At 38.2% G+C, this 18,023-nt stretch overlaps 1 protein-coding gene across 1 annotated transcript in view; it reads right to left on the bottom strand.

The window, feature by feature from the left end:
- tmem266 (transmembrane protein 266) overlaps positions 1-18,023 on the bottom strand; it is a 481,028-nt gene that overhangs the window by 33,236 nt on the left and 429,769 nt on the right. The window lies entirely within an intron of this gene.

The following is an 18,023-nucleotide window of genomic DNA, read 5'->3' as shown; positions in this document are numbered from 1 at the left end:
TTCAGCACTCAGGCAGACAACAATTCTGAACATTTAAATTCAGTTTTCTTACAAAATTTTACATTTTATATATACGCATGTTGATACACATTAAAGAATGGTAAGAATATTTATTACACTTTATTGTTTCTTACTTTATTCATTTTTGCTTTCACAGGAGACTTTTATTGAATATGAGGTGTTTAGTCACACTTTCTTATTCTTAGATAGATAGATAGATAGATAGATAGATAGATAGATAGATAGATAGATAGATAGATAGATAGATAGATAGATAGATAGATAGATAGATAGATAATGTTACACATGCACGTTGCAGGATCTCCACACGGGCTCAGTTGAGGTATGTAATAAACTACCGGGACGAGAGGGGGCGCTGTTGCTAACATTCTCTTCTCCTTCTCTCCCTGCAGTACTGAGAAACTGCCCAGCGAGGGTACTTAGCCCCACCCCTTCCGGTTCCCCACCTATAAGAACCCCAGCTGTCCAGAAGGAAACATCTGTTGTGACCAGAGCAGCCTGCCAGATGGAGCTCCTGACATACAGACTCTGAACCTGCGGCTAAAGCAGAACCTTTTTGTTTAGTTAAAAGCCTGCAGGTGAGGAGCCTAGACACCAGGAAGAATTGTTTTGTTTGTTAAGACTTCCAGTTACATTAAACAGGACGACCCAATTGCCGGCCTAACTTTTATTTTCTGAGACCAGTCATTCCTGCCCCTGGCCACAATAGATATGAAGGACACTATGTGCTAGATTTTTTTAAAGCAGTCTGTTTAGTCTTAATTTTAATGTTCTTATTTTTTGTTTCCATCTCTTTATTCATTTTTTGTCTGAGCTCACTGTACACAGAGCCTATCATGCATTTGTTTTTTGTAGTGTGCTGTAAAATTGGCAAATTTAAGCCTTGTCAGGGTATTCATTGTTGGAAAAGTTGCTTCATGGGCGAACTTGGAGGCCAAAACACCATCAAAATTTGTTTCTGACACTGTACAGTATATACACAAACACAATGAAGTGTTCTGGAGTCATATAGGATATATAGGAATGATTTATAAATAAAAGTTTGCTTCAAATAAGAATAAGCAATAACCTGGTTGAGAGTTTTCAGTGCAGAGTAGAGAGAACTGCAAAGATAAAGACATGACTTTGGGAGCGTCTTATAAACACCCAGAAACAGATATTAGTGTCAATAAACAACTTATAAAAACAAATGCTAAAGCATAAAGAGGAAAACTTACAAAGTTATGAATCTCAGTAACACAAGTTAATGGATGTAATAATATTTTTCTCAGTGTATTTGAATAATAATAACGATATGAGAAGCCTATCTTATTTCATCACTAGGTTCTAAAATAAAACACAGATAAAACCAATTTAAAGATAAGGAGCTGTTAACACTGTTATGTTTTGTTAATAGTTACTTTTTCAGTTCCTCTAGAAGTCAGATTGTGTTTTATTACTTCTGGTTGCTCATATAGAACAAGCAGAACTTTTTTATTTTAGCAATACAATCTTTGGAGTTCAACATTAAAGAATAAAGCTTGACATGGATCACAACAGTGATGCAATTCTGCCAAGTAGTGGTCTTCAAAGAAACATCAATATATGGATGTACAACCAATTCTTTCATATGCTAAGAGATTTCAAGTATTTGATGATCTTCTCAATTACTGGTTTGCATTTCTTTGTGTATTCTGGACTTTGCCTTGAATGCATAAGAACCTGATCTGCTTGGCTGCAGCTCTTCTTTTTCTTTCTGCCATTATATTATAGTGGCTATCACTTGGTTTTGCGATCAGTTTGCCATAAACACGCGACCATGGATAACTTTGCCGTCCTTTATTTACATGTAGCAAAGTTCGATGACCAATAAACACAATAGTGAGGTATCTTGAGGATTAACAAAAGGTGGGCTTGTGGGAACTGTGCTTTATTACAATAAACTTTTCTGGTTAGCAATAAAGTGGGCAACAAGTCTCTGAGTTGTAAAATATCTGAAATTTCCAGGAACATATCAGGCTATATATATGCTCAATAGGTGTCACTGCTCTTCTTTTACTTTCTGCCATATGGTGGTCATTGCTTGGTTTCTCAAACACTTTGTCATGAACACAGGACCATAGGTCACTGTGCCATCCTATATGGCCACCAGGATCTTTATATTCAGGATTACTTCTCGCTCGTCAATGTGGTTCAGCGTCTTGTCTTCTTATTCTTTCTTGCTCTTCATCACTTAATCACCTTCTGCAAAGTGCTTGATGCTCAGCAGATGTTGCTTCTCTTTTCTTTCTTTCTTTGAATATGGCAGTTATCACTTAGTTTTTAGATCTCTCTGGCATAAAAATGTGGCCACATGTCATGGCCAGCAGATTGCAGCAACATTAACTTTTATACTTCTTTCAATTGATTGCCATTCTTGCATTCTGTTTCCCACACTTGACACCCAATAAATGTCATTGCTCTTCTTCTTCCTATAATGGTGCTCTCCTCACATAATCAGCTTCTGTGATTTGCTTGATACTCAGCAGCTGTCGCTTCTGTTGTTTTCTTTCTACCATGTCACTTAGTTTTGTGATTGCTTTGCCGTAATAAACATATGACCAGAGGTCACTTTGCCAAAGTTTTTGCCTCATTTTTTTCATTTCTAGAATGTATTAGTTCATAAAAGTTTCATTAAAATAGTAGTTTGCGATTAATTGTGTGACAGATGGACAGACATTTTATATATATTGATTTCACATTAAAGAGGTCAAATTACTCTAATGAAGCAGTTAATTTTACAATATATTGGCAAAGCATATCACCAAAAATATTCGTAAAAATGTGAATTTTGTCAAATGCACAAAACCCTTAACCTGGCATCAGTATTTAACTGAGAGGATATGAGATGCATTTAAAGAAATACTTTGTTAAATGCAATATAATTTTAGATCACTCCTGCTTCTTGGCTCCAGTATCCTGGGATCAGGTCCGGCACCTTGTTGTTGTCTGAGTGCAGTCTGCACATTCTCCCTGTGCCTAAATGTCTTTTTTCTCCAAAGCCAGTCAGGTTAGGATAACTAACAATTTCAAACTGGCTCGTGTGTATGTATGAGTGGCACCTGTCCAGCACACCATGACATGGAACTGAAAACATTATGTTATTATAAGGAGTAGAATAATAGAATTTGGTGAATGACACATGGGCATGGAGTGTGTTTTACAGATTTGTACTGGAATAATACAGGGAAGGAACTGATTGTGACACCATCACTGACTGTTGTTCCATCTGTTCCTTCAGAATAGAGGAGGAGAAATCACAGGAAGACCAATGCAACATCTTTATAGTCTCAGTCCTATTGAAGTCCTCACCAGAAGATAGTGTTTATTGTAGGATCAGCATCTGTGGAGAATGGAACCTTACACCGCTATTCTTTTGCACTTGGGCATTGTCAAACATGTACACTTAGGGAATATATTAAAGGCTCTATAAACGTAAGCAATACCACCCCAAGCAGAGAGGGGGCACTCTCACTAATACCATCTTCTTTTCTGTCTGCAGTTCAGGCGCTTGCCAACCAGAAGTACAAAACCATCAATGCCACTGGAAGCTGCTCTTCATTTGAAGACCATTCATTAAGATGGCAGTATCGATCCCTTTTCTTGTTTTTTGACTTGGCTAATGCCAATATTTTTTAGTCTCAACTGCACTTTTCTCTGCCCCCTTTTTTTGTCATCTTCATTCAAATGTGGTCCCCAGATGGTACCCCAAACATTTCTTGGTTTATCTTTACAGATTTCAGCCTAAACCCAATTCTTTGACCAGCACATTCTTGCCAAGTCTTTGTTTTACAGGCAACAATAGTAAATGGAGTGTCCTCCAGGACACCAACACTCATTTTTGTTTCTCCTTCTCAGTTCACAATGTATAAAAGAACATGCTGTCTAAAATCTTTAAAATGATATGACAGGAGTAAAGCAAGAGGTGAAATGTATTAAAACAGCACAGAATAAATAAAAGATAAGATGTAAAAAGATTAAATAAGCTACAAAATTATTAAAAAGATATGCAAAATAAATCCTAAAACTAGGCCTGGACATTTACTTTAGAGTCCTCAAAGAAACACAGGATTATACATTACATAGAAACCTTTAACTTTTCTTCTTTTTTAGAGGTTAGTATGGAAAGGGCAAAGTTTTTAAGGGTAGGAGGCTAAATAATATTTCACTATTATGTAAAAAAAAAAAAGGATTTTGCAGATGCTAAAAATTATAGACCAGTAAGCTTATGGTGTTTTATATATAAACGAATTAAGAAGATCAGACAGAAAAGCAACAATTCAGTACACACAGTGAATGTTAATAAAAAGTCACAATTGGTATTTGACATTGGGGATCTTGTTTTAGCAATATGTGGAAATTTTATGAGGATATAACAAAAATATTCAACAGCAACCAAGTGCATGACATGATTTATCATGAATTTCAAAAAGCTTTTCGAAAGAGTTACTGAACCATCAAATGACAGGCAACAGGGACTCAGGTGTGGAGTGTGGACAGATGAAGGATTTTAGCTGTCAACGACAGAATGTGAAAAGAGTCTTTCTCTGCTGATCTGCTGTGTATAATTTATAATTTATATAAATGATATGAATAAAAATGTAATAAACAAGATGGTTAAATTCTGCTGATAAATAATAGCAGCTTGATGGATGTATTAGACTCTCCTAATCAGTAGAAATGGAACACGGCAGAATTACATCTGAATCTGTGTCAAATTAAATTAATTTAATACAAATAAAAATGAAATTATTGGAGATGTTTGGAATTCTAACGGACTTAAAACTGTTCTCAGACAAGTATTATACAGGTGCAATTAAAAATGTGTTGGAAATGTGAGGAGGTCAAATCAAAGCAGTTTATGCCTAAGCCTATTTAAGGTACTTGTGTCAGCACTTCTGAAATAATATGTGCTGTTTTGGTCCCCATGTCACACCAGCAAAGTCACAATTGTGGTGAAAATCTAGAGAAGAGCTACTAAACATGGCACATAGTAGTGGGATGTCAGCCTAATTTGTATGAGAGTTTAATCTATCCATCCTAACAAAACAAAACCTAAAGACACAGCATTTAAAACCATCAGTTCAATTTCTAAACTTGAAACATGCAATTTAAAGTTGTCCTCCATCCTTTACTTTCTGAATACTTTCCTGTCAGTTGAAATTGAAAAAGCCCACTCATCTCCATAATTTATTACTAAGAGGCTTTGTCCCCCTGCTCTCTTTGCTCACCAACTTCCTGTCCTGCGCTACACACCAACCACTTCACGTCTCTGCCGCTCGCATATGTAGATTTCACTTTCACCAAACAACAAATCTTTTAATTCTCGCGGATAGGCCTCTTCATTGGGAAGAAACACTACTTTTCCTTGATGGCAACACAAATTAGACGACCTACAAGTCTCTGACTTAAAGTTTAAATACGAAAAATATATTCGATCTCTTTATACTGTTCTGTTATTTCACCGAGAATTAATTTCCGTTTGTTAGCGCTAATGCGATCTTTACTATCATTATTTTTGAGACTTTCGAATTTTAGTACTTCATTATCTCCAACCTGCTCTGCATGTGTATCGCGCCAACGTTTTTTTAACCTCTTTACGACGTTCTACTTTGTCATCTACTCTTTGTCTTTTATTTCCAGCCCCGGGCGTGGTTAAATCTCTTGGCACAAAGTCTCATCTCGTGGGACTTGAAAGTATCTCTCTGAAAAAGTCATGTCTCGTCACAGGCTAAAAAGCAAATATATATATATATAGTACTGTGCAAAAGTTTTAGGCAGGTGTGAAAAAATGCTGTAAACAAAGAATGCTTTCAGAAATATAAATAATAATTGTTTATTGTTATCAATTTACAAAACACAAAGTGAGTGAACAAAAGAAAAATCTAAATCAAATCAATATTTGGTGTTACTACCTTTTGCCTTCAAACCAGCATCAATTCTTACAGGTACACTTGCACAAAGTCAGGGATTTTGTAGCATTCTAGTCAGGTGTATGATCAACCAGTTATACCAAACAGGTGCTAATGATCATCAATGTCACACGTAGGTTGAAACACAGTCATTAACTGAAACAGAAACAGCTGTGTAGGAGGCTTAAAACTGGGTGAGGAACAGCCAAACTCTGCTACCAAGGTGAGGTTGTGGAAGACAGTTTCATGTCATGGCAAGATTGAGCACAGCAACAAGACACAAGGTAGTTATACTCCATCAGCAAGGTCTCTCCCAGACAAAGATTTCAAAGCAGACTGGGGTTTCAAGATGTGCTGTTCAAGCTCTTTTGAGAAGCACAAAGAAACGGGCAACGTTGAGGATCGTAGACGCAGTGGTCGGCCAAGGAAACTTAGTGCAGCAGATGAAAGACACATCAAGCTTATTACCCTTCGATATCGGAAGATGTCCAGTAGTGCCATCAGCTCAGAACTGGCAGAAACCAGTGGGACCGAAGTACACCCATCTACTGTCCGGAGAGGTCTGGCCAGAAGTGGTCTTCATGGAAGAGTTGCAGCCAAAAAGCCATACCTCCGACGTGGAAACAAGGCCAAGCGACTCAAGTATGCATGAAAACATAGGAACTGGGGTGCAGAAAAATGGCAGCAGGTGCTCTGGACTAATGAGTCAAAATTTGAAATATTTGGCTGTAGCAGAAGGCAGTTTATTGTACTGCTCTCCAGCCCTTCGACGAACAATGAGTGTCTGCAGGCAACAGTGATGCATGATGGAGGTTCCTTGAACGTTTGGGGCTGCATTTCTGCAAATGGAGTTGGAGATTTGGTCAGGATTAATGGTGTTCTCAATGCTGAGAAATACAGGCAGATACTTATCCATCATGCAATACCATCAGGGAGGCGTATGATTGGCCCCAAATTTATTCTGCAGCAGGACAACGACCCCAAACATACAGCCAAAGTCATTAAGAACTATCTTCAGCGTAAAGAAGAACAAGAAGTCCTGGAAGTGATGGTATGGCCCCCACAGAGCCCTGATCTCAACATCATCGAGTGTGTCTGCGATTACATGAAGAGACAGAAGGATGTGAGGAAGCCTACATCCACAGAAGATCTGTGGTTAGTTCTCCAAGATGTTTGGAACAACCTACCAGCCGAGTAACTTCAAAAACTGTGTGCAAGTGTACCTAGAAGAATTGATGCTGTTTTGAAGGCAAAGGGTGGTCACACCAAATATTGATTTGATTTAGATTTCTCTTTTGTTCATTCACTGCATTTTGTTGATTGATGAAAATAAATGACTAACACTTCCATTTTTGAAAGCATTCTTTGTTTACAGCATTTTTTCACACCTGCCTAAAACTTTTGCACAGTACTATATATATATATATATATATATATATATATATAGTAAAGGACAGTTGGGATTCATACCTTGCTGGGACCCCTCCATAACAGAAGGTCCAGGGGAAGGAGCATGCACAGGGCAATACCTCCCCCGGGACGACTGAGGGCAGCCTTCCTGGCGTGCTGCAGTGCCACAGGTTTGGAGCATGGAAGCACATGGAGAATGGCTAAACCCTCCTCTGCAGGGCTGCTGCCACACCCGGAAGTGCAGCTGGAAGGAGATCGTGGAACACCAGGAACACTTCCGGGTGCTCTATAAAAGGGGCCAGCTGCCACAGTCAGAATGCCAGAGTCGGGAGGTGGAGGACGAAGCTTGAGGGAGGAGTGGAGACAGAAGAAATAAGGAGAGAAAGGGACTGTGTGTTTGGTGTTTAACTGTGTTTATTTGTACTGTACTGGGAGCGAGGGAAAAACACTTCCCCACTGAAATAAAGCCTATGTTGTGCTGAGACTTGTGCCTCTGTCTGTTGTGTCGGGTAGGGTGGCTGGTACACCCACTGGTGGTCCACAATAAATATATATTATATGTTGGTGTATTTATGGAAGCTGTACAGCACTTTGGTCAACTTCTGTTGTTTTAAATGTGCTCTGTAAATAAAACTGACTTGACTTGACTCTTGTTGGACCCTCTGCCAGAGATGGATTGAAGTCTTACATATACAAATCTCAAGTCCTGACCTTCAAGTTTCAAGTCAAGTCACAAGTTATAAAGATTATATTCAAGAAAGTCAAGTTGAGTTGTTGGATTTAAATCAAGCAAGTCGAGTCAAGTCATAGCTGAGACTTGCATTAGAAAAAAGTGCTTACATTTTATCACTAAAAATCACAGTTAATCTAACTGTGATAATGTGTGATGTATACTAACATCTAAGCTAAGAGTATTCCTTCTCAGAATGACAAGGCCGTGGTGGGCAATTTAGTCAGCACATTGGGATACACCCTACTGTTTATGAAGGATACCCAGGGATCTGAGCAAGCATTGGGAGCCCGGCAGGAACAACACCTAGACAGGGGCCTATCTTATATAATCTTACTCAAAATGGACACCTTTCTATACAGAAAAATGATAATGCTATTTTCCCACTATTCAGCTTTATTAAACTCATTTAATTTGAAATGGACATGTTTTATGTTTATGTACTGTATGTGATAACTTTACATAGTGTTTTCCAGGGAATCATGGCAAGTATGAGATAGAATACTTGTAATTCCTTTTAAATTGCACACTATGGATCTCTTTTAGAGTCACACCAACTGGCTGATGCTATGCTGATATTTTTGATGTTTTCAAAACTGTAAGCCATTTAACTAGAGTGGTTCTAGTGCAATGCTCTCCCAATCCAGCCTTTGAAAAGCTATGACATTCTGTATAGAGAGAGGTTGGTAGCATGCGCTTATAGTGCGTTGCTGCACACACCACACAATGAACCACCTGGAACAGTGTAAGTTTTTTGATGGTGACTGGAGTGCCAATCCTGCCACCAACCCCCAAGTTTTCCCTGTTCATAGGAGGACCGGCTTACGGGGCTGAATGTAGAATAACGTCATACCCAGTGTGAAACATTTGCAGGTTAAGGGCCTTGCTCAAGGGCCCAATGGAGCAGAGTCACTTCTGGTGTTTATGAGATTTGAACCGATTGCTGAAGGGTATCCCTAACCACCACTCTGTCCTTATAAATATGAAGAGCCAAATATCTGCAGTCCTGAAAGGCATGCAGGGAAGTCTGTCCTCTTTGACATGCAAAGCTTTAGCATGAGCAGTGATGTGCAAGTTTCATTTTTGCTTTTTAATCAACCCCTAAGGAAGCACACAGTATCTTTGTTTCAATGCCTTTATGCGAAGTGATAATCTGTCAGTTACTGAACACACTACAGGTCAATAAGAGTGGCTGGAAATCACAAATTATGATTGGATGAACTGGCCTCTAGTGACTTTGGCTCTGACAGAATATTTTACTAAAATGGTTATACAATATGTTGGTAGCATTCAAAGGGGATGAGACGATGCACAGGCAATAACTTCCCCTGTATGATGACTCTTCCTTAATACTGTGTGTCAGTGAAACAAATTCAGGGTTTATATTGCAGCTCCTTATCCACTGCTTCATGCTGCCTAGAACTCTTTCCAGAAAAACAGCAGATTATATGGGTTCAGTATGACTTGGTGCTTGGAAAAAATGATGGCATATAAGTGAGCCTTGCATTGGGACATTTAGAAAAAATAGGGAAAAAACTACCAAAACTACAAACCATTTATTCATCACAGCATTGACCATACTGGCACATTAACTAATGAATGGGTCAAACAGATCTTTATTGTGGCCGTATTACATTTTTTCACTCAATATGAAAAAAATCAACATAAAGTTATCACGATCAGTACAGGAGTGAATCTGAAAAAGACATTGTTGGAGAGTCAAAAGGTCTGTGTGTAACATGGCTGCATATCCTAGTCCTCATCTGGGTTTATTTTTCACAGGGTAGTATGGTTTTCTGAACATGTCTACTGGGTTAACTTGTGATTTTTTAAGCTGCCTAGTATTAATGGTGCTGTGTGTGGCTCTGTACTGCTCCATCCTGGAATAGTTCCCGTTTAATGCCAAATGCTTGTGGAATAGATCTCCAAACCCCAAATACACTAAATAGATTGTACAGAATGGAAGGTCTTTCTTGGCCCAATTGTGACACAGTATTTGATTATTATTCAGATTCTGTCTACTCATCTTAGAGATAAGCAAAGATAACCATAGTGATAATTTATATACTCTTATTGTTACTGCTGCATATACAAGAACAACAATTAATTTTTTTCTATAGTCAAAAATCACACAAGGAATGCCTCAATGGGCTTTAACAAGCCCTGTTCTTTGATAGCCACCCAGCCTTGACTCTCTAATAAGACAAGAAAAAAAGCCCAAAAAAAACTTGTAGGGAAAAAAAGCTAAACCGTTAAGACCGAGATAATTTGACAACAGCTCTAATGTAATGCTACGCCTGTTGTTCTGAGGCAATTTTGTTTTTTTTGAGGGGTGGGAATAAGCCTTCATAGGTTGATGCATTTCTTTGCTTCACATATTTTTAGGGTAACAATAAAGCATCACAATGTGGCATTAACAAAAACACAAGTATCTTTCTGAGTACTTTATAAAATTAAGTGAGATAATAAAAACTTTGAACAAATGAAGACATTTTGGATACATTTTAAATTAAAAAACTGTCATAGCTTCAATCAATATTATATTTATATTATATCATAAAGGAAATATACTGTAAGGTGCTCAGGAGAGCAAAGAGCACAAGTACTGCTCTATAGCACAGTTGTCATTACCAGATGTGGATTATTCATGTTAATTTATTTTAAAATTGTATCCTTTTTGTCTGTTTTCTATGTGTTATGTCAGGCTTAAAGTCAAGACTATAATGGCTTCCACTTGCTCAGTCTAGTGTTGCCAATGCTTCCTCTGATATAGCAGCAATGAAGTTGAAAAGGCAATTTGTTACTAATGGAAACTTGCTATGTAGTGGTTACCTAAATAACATTTGAAAAGAATACAATGCTCTTATGGTGACAATAAGAGAGGAAAATGTGCTGCTTTATTGGATTACGTCATAGAATAGGCTGCTAAATTAATCAGCACACACACACACACACAGAGCTTTGTACAGCAGATCACGTTATGCCTCACTACAAAACATCCAATAGCAATATTAGAATTGTCTCAAGGCTTTTTCTTTCTCTCATATTCAAATCAATGAAAATTAAAATCCACATCAGGTCAATGAAGATATTTTCCCAAGAATAAGAGCATGAAAATTTTTGAAAAAAGAACAAGCAAATAAACTGTATTTGAATAAATGACCCAAAAACGTGTTACTGAGAAATTGATAACTTAAGGAAATTAACTCAAAGCACAAAGCAAAACCATGGCCACAATTCAAATACGAAAAGTTTGTAAGCCAGGAGCACAAAAAAGAAGAATGCACACTAAAAGTCTTGGGTTTGAATCTGCAATCTCGGACAACCAGGAAGTGAATGTTGATAATGTTTATATCATCGTAACAGTGACATCATAAGCCTTACACCTCTTGCTGTCTGTGCATAGTGATGCGATAGGAAATACAGTTGTGCTTGAAAGTTTGTGAACCCTTTAGAATTTTCTATATTTCTGCATAAATATGACCTAAAACATCATCAGATTTTCACTCAAGTCCTAAAAGTAGATAAAGAGAAACCAGTTAAACAAATGAGGCAAAAATATTATACTTGGTCATTTATTTATTAAGGAAAATGATCGAATATTACATATTTGTGAGTGGCAAAAGTATGTGAACCTTTGCTTTCAGTATCTGGTATGACCCCCCCTTTGCAGCAATAACTGGAATTAAACGTTTCCGGTAACTGTTGATCAGTCCTGCACACCAGCTTGGAGGAATTTTAGCCCATTCCTCCGTACAGAACAGCTTCAACTCTGGGATGTTGGTGGGTTTTCTCACATTAACTGCTCACTTCAGGTCCTTCCACAACATTTTGATTGGATTAAGGTCAGGACTTTGACTTGGCCATTCCAAAACATTAACTTTATTCTTCTTTAACCATTCTTTGGTAGAACGACTTGTGTGCTTAGGGTCGTTGTCTTGATGCATGACCGACCCACCTTCTCTTGAGATTCAGTTCATGGACAGATGTCCTGACATTTTCCTTTAGAATTCTCTGATATAATTCAGAATTCATTGTTCCATCAATGAAGGCAAGCTGTCCTGGCCCAGATGCAGCAAAACAGGCCCAAACCATGATACTACCACCACCATGTTTCACAGATGGGATAAGTTTCTCATGCTGGAATGCAGTGTTTTCCTTTCTCCAAACATAACGCTTTTCATTTAAACCAAAAAGTTCTATTTTGGTCTCATCTGTCCACAAAACATTTTTCCAATAGCCTTCTGGTTTGTCTACGTGATCTTTAGCAAACTGCAGACGAGCAGCAATGTTTTTTTGGAAAGCAGCTGCTTTCTCCTTGAAACCCTGCCATGCACACCATTGTTGTTCAGTGTTCTCCTGATGGTGGACTCATGAACATGAACATTAGCCAATGTGAGAGAGGCCTTCAGTTGCTTAGAAGTTACCCTGGGGTCCTTTGTGACCTCGCCGACTATTACACGCCTTGCTCTTGGAGTGATCTTTGTTGGTCGACCACTCCTGGAGAGGGTAACAATGGTCTTGAATTTCCTCCATTTATACACAATCTGTCTGACTGTGGATTGGTGGAGTCCAAACTCTTTAGAGATGGTTTTGTAACCTTTTCTAGCCTGATGAGCATCAACAACTCTTTTTCTGAGGTCCTCAGAAATCTCCTTTGTTCCTGCCATGATACACTTCCACAAACATGTGTTGTGAAGAGCAGACTTTGATAGATCCCTGTTCTTTAAATGACACAGGGTGCCCACTCACACCTGATTGTCATCCCATTGATTGAAACACCTGACTCGAATTTCACCTTCAAACTAACTGCTAATCCTAGAGGTTCACATACTTTTGCCACTCACAAATATGTAATATTCAATCATTTTCCTCAATAAATAAATGACCAAGTATAATATTTTTGTCTCATTTGTTTAACTGGTTTCTCTTTATCTACGTTTAGGACTTGAGTGAAAATCTGATGATGTTTTAGGTCATATTTATGCAGAAATATAAAAAATTCTAAAGGGTTCACAAACTTTCAAGCACAACTGTACTTAAAATAGTGGAGCCATGGAAAATGTGAAATATAGTTAAACCTTGATTATCCGTCAGGGGTTGGGACAGAGGCCGTGATAGATAAGAGAAGAGATGGATAACAGAACAGCTATTTTAAAAATGATATACAATAGATTAGTTTAGTGAATGCAAAGCAAACCTATATTAACAAAATATAATATAGTACCATGAGAAAAGTGCTATATAAATGTAAAGAATTATTTTTATTATTATTACCGTGGGGAGGCACGGTGGTGCTGCTGCCTCGCAGTTAGGAGACCCGGGTTCACTTCCCGGGTCCTCCCTGTGTGGAGATTGCATGTTCTCCCCATGTCTGCGTGGGTTTCCACCGGGCGCTCTGGTTTCCTCCAAAAGTCCAAAGACATGCAGGTTAGGTGGATTGGCGATTCTAAATTGGCCCTAGTGTGTGCTTGGTGTGTATGTGTGTGTCCTGCATGGGTTGGCACCCTGCCTGGGATTGGTTCCTGCCTTGTGCCCTATGTTGGCTGGGATTGGCTCCAGTAGACCCCCGTGACCCTGTGTTTGGATTCAGCGGGTTGGAAAATGGATGGATGGATGGATTATTACCATGTTTCCCCGAAAATAAGACCAGGTCTTATATTAATCTTTGCTTCAAAAGATGCACTAGGGCTTATTTTCAGAGGATATCTTATATTTATTCATGTACAACAATATATATTTATCCAAATACAGTCATGTCATCTTCTTCTGGAATATCGTCATAACTCTCCACATTCAAACTCTGAATTTCAGCTTGAATTTCTTGCTACTCCAGCCACTTTTAGGATCCTCCAGGATCGATGTGCGTGCTTCGATGTTTGATGAATGGTTCGATGTGGTGAAGCAAAATGCCGAATACAAATGTATTCTTGTTGGTTTGATATTCAAGCGTTGCATATTCCCCAAAGTAATGACACGATACATTTTAAAAGTCTCACATACCATCTTCTGTGCCGTCCTTTTACAATACCATCAGAATGTACGGTGGCGTATTTGAGCCACAGAGAAAAAAAATAAGGATATAATGAAAATGTCTATTTTGTGATTAAAGTGGAAATTTCAGCTTTAAACTCGAAATGTCCACTGTAACCTCGTAGTTTACTTTATCATTAAAGCAGACCATCATAAGTGTCATCTTAAAACTGACCCAGTTGTTAAATTGCTATGCACTTCTGGGGCTTCCCCCTGACCTGACAGCAGCGCCAAGCAGCATCGCCACACAGAATACATTACATTTATAATATTCCAGCTCTCTGCACATTTAGAATTCTTAGATTTATACTTGATATCACTTTCATGATGAAATGCATTAAAATATGTATGTTACATTTTACAGATAAATCGTTAACTTTGTTTAAATAATGAATATTGTTAATATAGTTACACATATGGGGTGGCACGGTGGCAGCGCAGTAGCGCTGCTGTCTCACAGGGAGTCGCGTCCCTTGTGATCCCTGCCTGAAGTTTGCATGTTTTTCCTGGTGGGTTTCCACAGTGTCCTCAGTTTTCCATCCAAAGACATGAAGGTTTGGGGATTTGGTGAAGCTACAATGACGCCAGTGTGTGTGTATGTGTGTGTGTGCATGTGTTCACCTTGCGATGAGCTGATGCACCATCCAGGGATTTTGTTTCTGTCTTGCGCCGATGCTGCTGGAATCGGCGCATCCCCGAATTGATGGATGTAATCATTAAACATCCTTTTCAGAGATATTGTGGCAAGGTGTCCTCAGAATTTAATGGATGTTTCGGGCACACGCGTCGCATTGTATGAAGTATAATCCTGGCCTTAGGCAACTTACTTTTCTGCTGACGATCTTGACTAGGGCTTATTTTTGGGGTAGGGCTTATATTACAGAGCAGTCTGAAAAATCATGCTAGGGCTTATTTATGGGGAAACACGGTATTAAAAAAACTAATTCATTCATATAATATGGTAATGACCAGTGTATACAACTCAGAGGTACTGGAGTTTTCTACCTTTTACTTGGGAGTCCGTTCCTTAACAAATGGTGCTGTCTTATACTCCGTTATCTGGGTTACGAGCACACCTCCAAAAAAATAAAAGAAAGTTTTCTCTGCCAATCAGTTTCTCTCTCTGCCGGTCACAGGTGGAGCAGTGGTAGTGCTGCTGCTTTGCAGTAAGGAGACTGTGGAAGATTGTGGGTTCGCTTCCCGGTTCCTCCCTGTGTGGATAGCGCTTGAGTACTGAGAAAAGTGCTATATAAATGTAATGAATTATTATTATTATTATTAATTCTGTTTTTATACCACAAACACTCCTGCTTATTGTCTGCTGACTCCCTATTCAAAAACTTCCTTCCACAGCAGCTCCATTTTCTCCTGTCACTCATCTCCTAAGAGGTGTGTCCGCCCCTTTCAGAAAAGAAGCACTTCACCCAATGCCATCACTTACAGCATTCATTCCACCCTTTCTGCTCTCTGACAGCGCATCACAAGCGGCCTGCATGTCACACTATATTAACAAAACATAACACAATTTAAGGAGGAAATTACAACACAGATGAATATTAACATTAAAACAGAATAACATTACCGTCAGTGGGTTCCATTTTTGACACGTTTTTCAATTTTGTCAGCATCACGCTTTATACCATTCACTGTTGTTTTTCCTAATCCGTAAATTAAAGCAATACTTGAAGCACTTTTGCCATTTCGTAAACATTTAAGAATTTCAATTTTTTCAACACCACATGCATATGTTTATTGACCATAACAATGTGTAGTAGATTAATCATAACAAAAGAGAAAAGCTACAGAACACTATTAGAAGTGAAGGTACGTAACTGATACTGTGATTTCAAAATGTGTCATGACTACGCACAAGCACAAGGGAGAGTTGTTCCAGTGTGCAAAGCTCACAGCATACTGCACGGTAGTAGTTGTACAGTAATAGGTCGGTGCTGACGGTTAACGGAGACTGATGGTTAATTGAGTGATGGATAATCGAGGTTTTACTGTAATGTTAACTACTTAAAATTAAACCAAACACTGAAAAATTGTTAGAAATGGGTTCACCAGTCTGAAAAAATCCAAAATACCCTGAATGTGACATTGGAAACCAGATAATAAGAGAAAGTAGGGGGTCTAACTGACTGAGAGAGAGGAATTGCACAGTACTAGTGAGTTCATGCAGACCAGGGGTGTCAAGCTGAGATCATGGAGGGCCACTGCGGCTGCAGGTTTTCAGTCCAGACACTTTCTTATTAACATATTACTGCTGATAACAGGACAGCTTTCTTTTGCCTTGACATTAATTAACTTGTTTTTAAAGCTATGTTCACACTACTGTAAAACTGTTTTTAAATGAAAACCATCTCAGTCCACACTCATGTTTTCAAATCGTTTACAAAAATATCTCCTAAAATGACCGAAAACATATGATGTAGATGTTGACCAATCAGGAAATTAGCCATTGTAATCAGCAGGATACAACCAGGGAGGAGATACATAATATGTACAAACAAATCAGAGCGCGATTACAGTCTGTGGTTTAGAACCAACCTCTATGTTTTCAACTGTCCACACTGCAATGGCAAGCCAACATTTTCAGAAATATATGGCCCTGGAGAGCTTTTTCAAAAGTCTCAGTTTTCGGGGTTCAAAACACCAGAGTAGTGTCAGCATTTTTAAACAAACATATAGTAGTGCTGATATCGCCTAAGATTCACAAACCTTGCTTATTTTCTCATCAGCCAAACAACTATGAGATGCAAAGCAATTCAATGAAATAATCAGCTACCGGAGAGGTCTTAACCTTAGTTCACAGAGGGCCAGTATTTTGGCTGCAGCAGATTTCTTAATTTTGAGGCCATTTTTCACTGTTAATGAAACATATTATTGCTTTGCTTCTATGGTTTGTTTTCACTGTCATTTTGCTACACTAGGTATTTCCAAAACTATTTATCTTCTTCTTTCTGAGATCATAATCATCATGTGTTGTGTCCCAAAATAGATCAATATTTCTCAAATCTCCACTTTTTCTTTTCGGACATTTTGATGGACACACAGGTGCTGGTTGTCTGTAGACTTACTTTATATTTCATTATTGTTCGACTGCTAGAAACAATTAACGTTTCTGCTTCTTAAAAAGCAAGTTGCTTAAAATTAACTCAAAAAAGTAGGTTATGTTAACAGCAGTAATTGTGTATTAATTGAGAAAGTTTTTGGAAATAAAAGCTGAAGGTACTGAAAATCTCCAAGATCCGAGTTGAAATCTGTGCCCTAGAGGGATATTATTACATTGAATTCACAGCCACCAGCTCAAAATATTTTTTGTATCTGTTAATACATCTGGAAATGAGAATGTGGCCAATTGATTCTCACATTGGAATAATTTTGCGAATGAAGGTCTAAAAGTGAAAAGTGGCATAACTGGAAACCACCCTCAATTTGATTGTTTAAAACAATGATAGTTTCCTAAACATAGTGCCATTTCCTTCACCCTTCTGAAATAACACACAAAATGCCATATAAAGTTTCACTTGAAGTAAAATTGATGCAAATTCCTGTATTATTGAAATGGCCCCAACTTCACAGTTTGTCCATCCTTCAATTAAAGGGAAGATGATTGATACACCAGCAAGATAAAAATTTAGTTGCATCCATTTATTGTCAATATGAGGAGGCACCTTGACAATCAAATGCTTTGCTGAATTTCAAGATGTCCATTTTCACTAGAACATTTTTCAGTAATTATATTTTAAAGAGAATTTCTTTGTCATCCAGTTAATACCAATAGCAATATTTGTGCTGGTTATTAAACTAGCATAGTATATTTTACTTCCCGAGTTCAAACAAGTCATTGCTGCATGGACCTCCTCAGAATAAAGAACATTCTCAGGGTGGCTCTA

This window comes from Erpetoichthys calabaricus, chromosome 17, assembly GCF_900747795.2.
Source record: "Erpetoichthys calabaricus chromosome 17, fErpCal1.3, whole genome shotgun sequence".
In the NCBI taxonomy this organism is placed as follows: Eukaryota; Metazoa; Chordata; class Cladistia; order Polypteriformes; family Polypteridae; genus Erpetoichthys; species Erpetoichthys calabaricus.
Note: the sequence above shows the minus strand (reverse complement) of the source record. Positions and strands in the feature narration are given on the sequence as shown.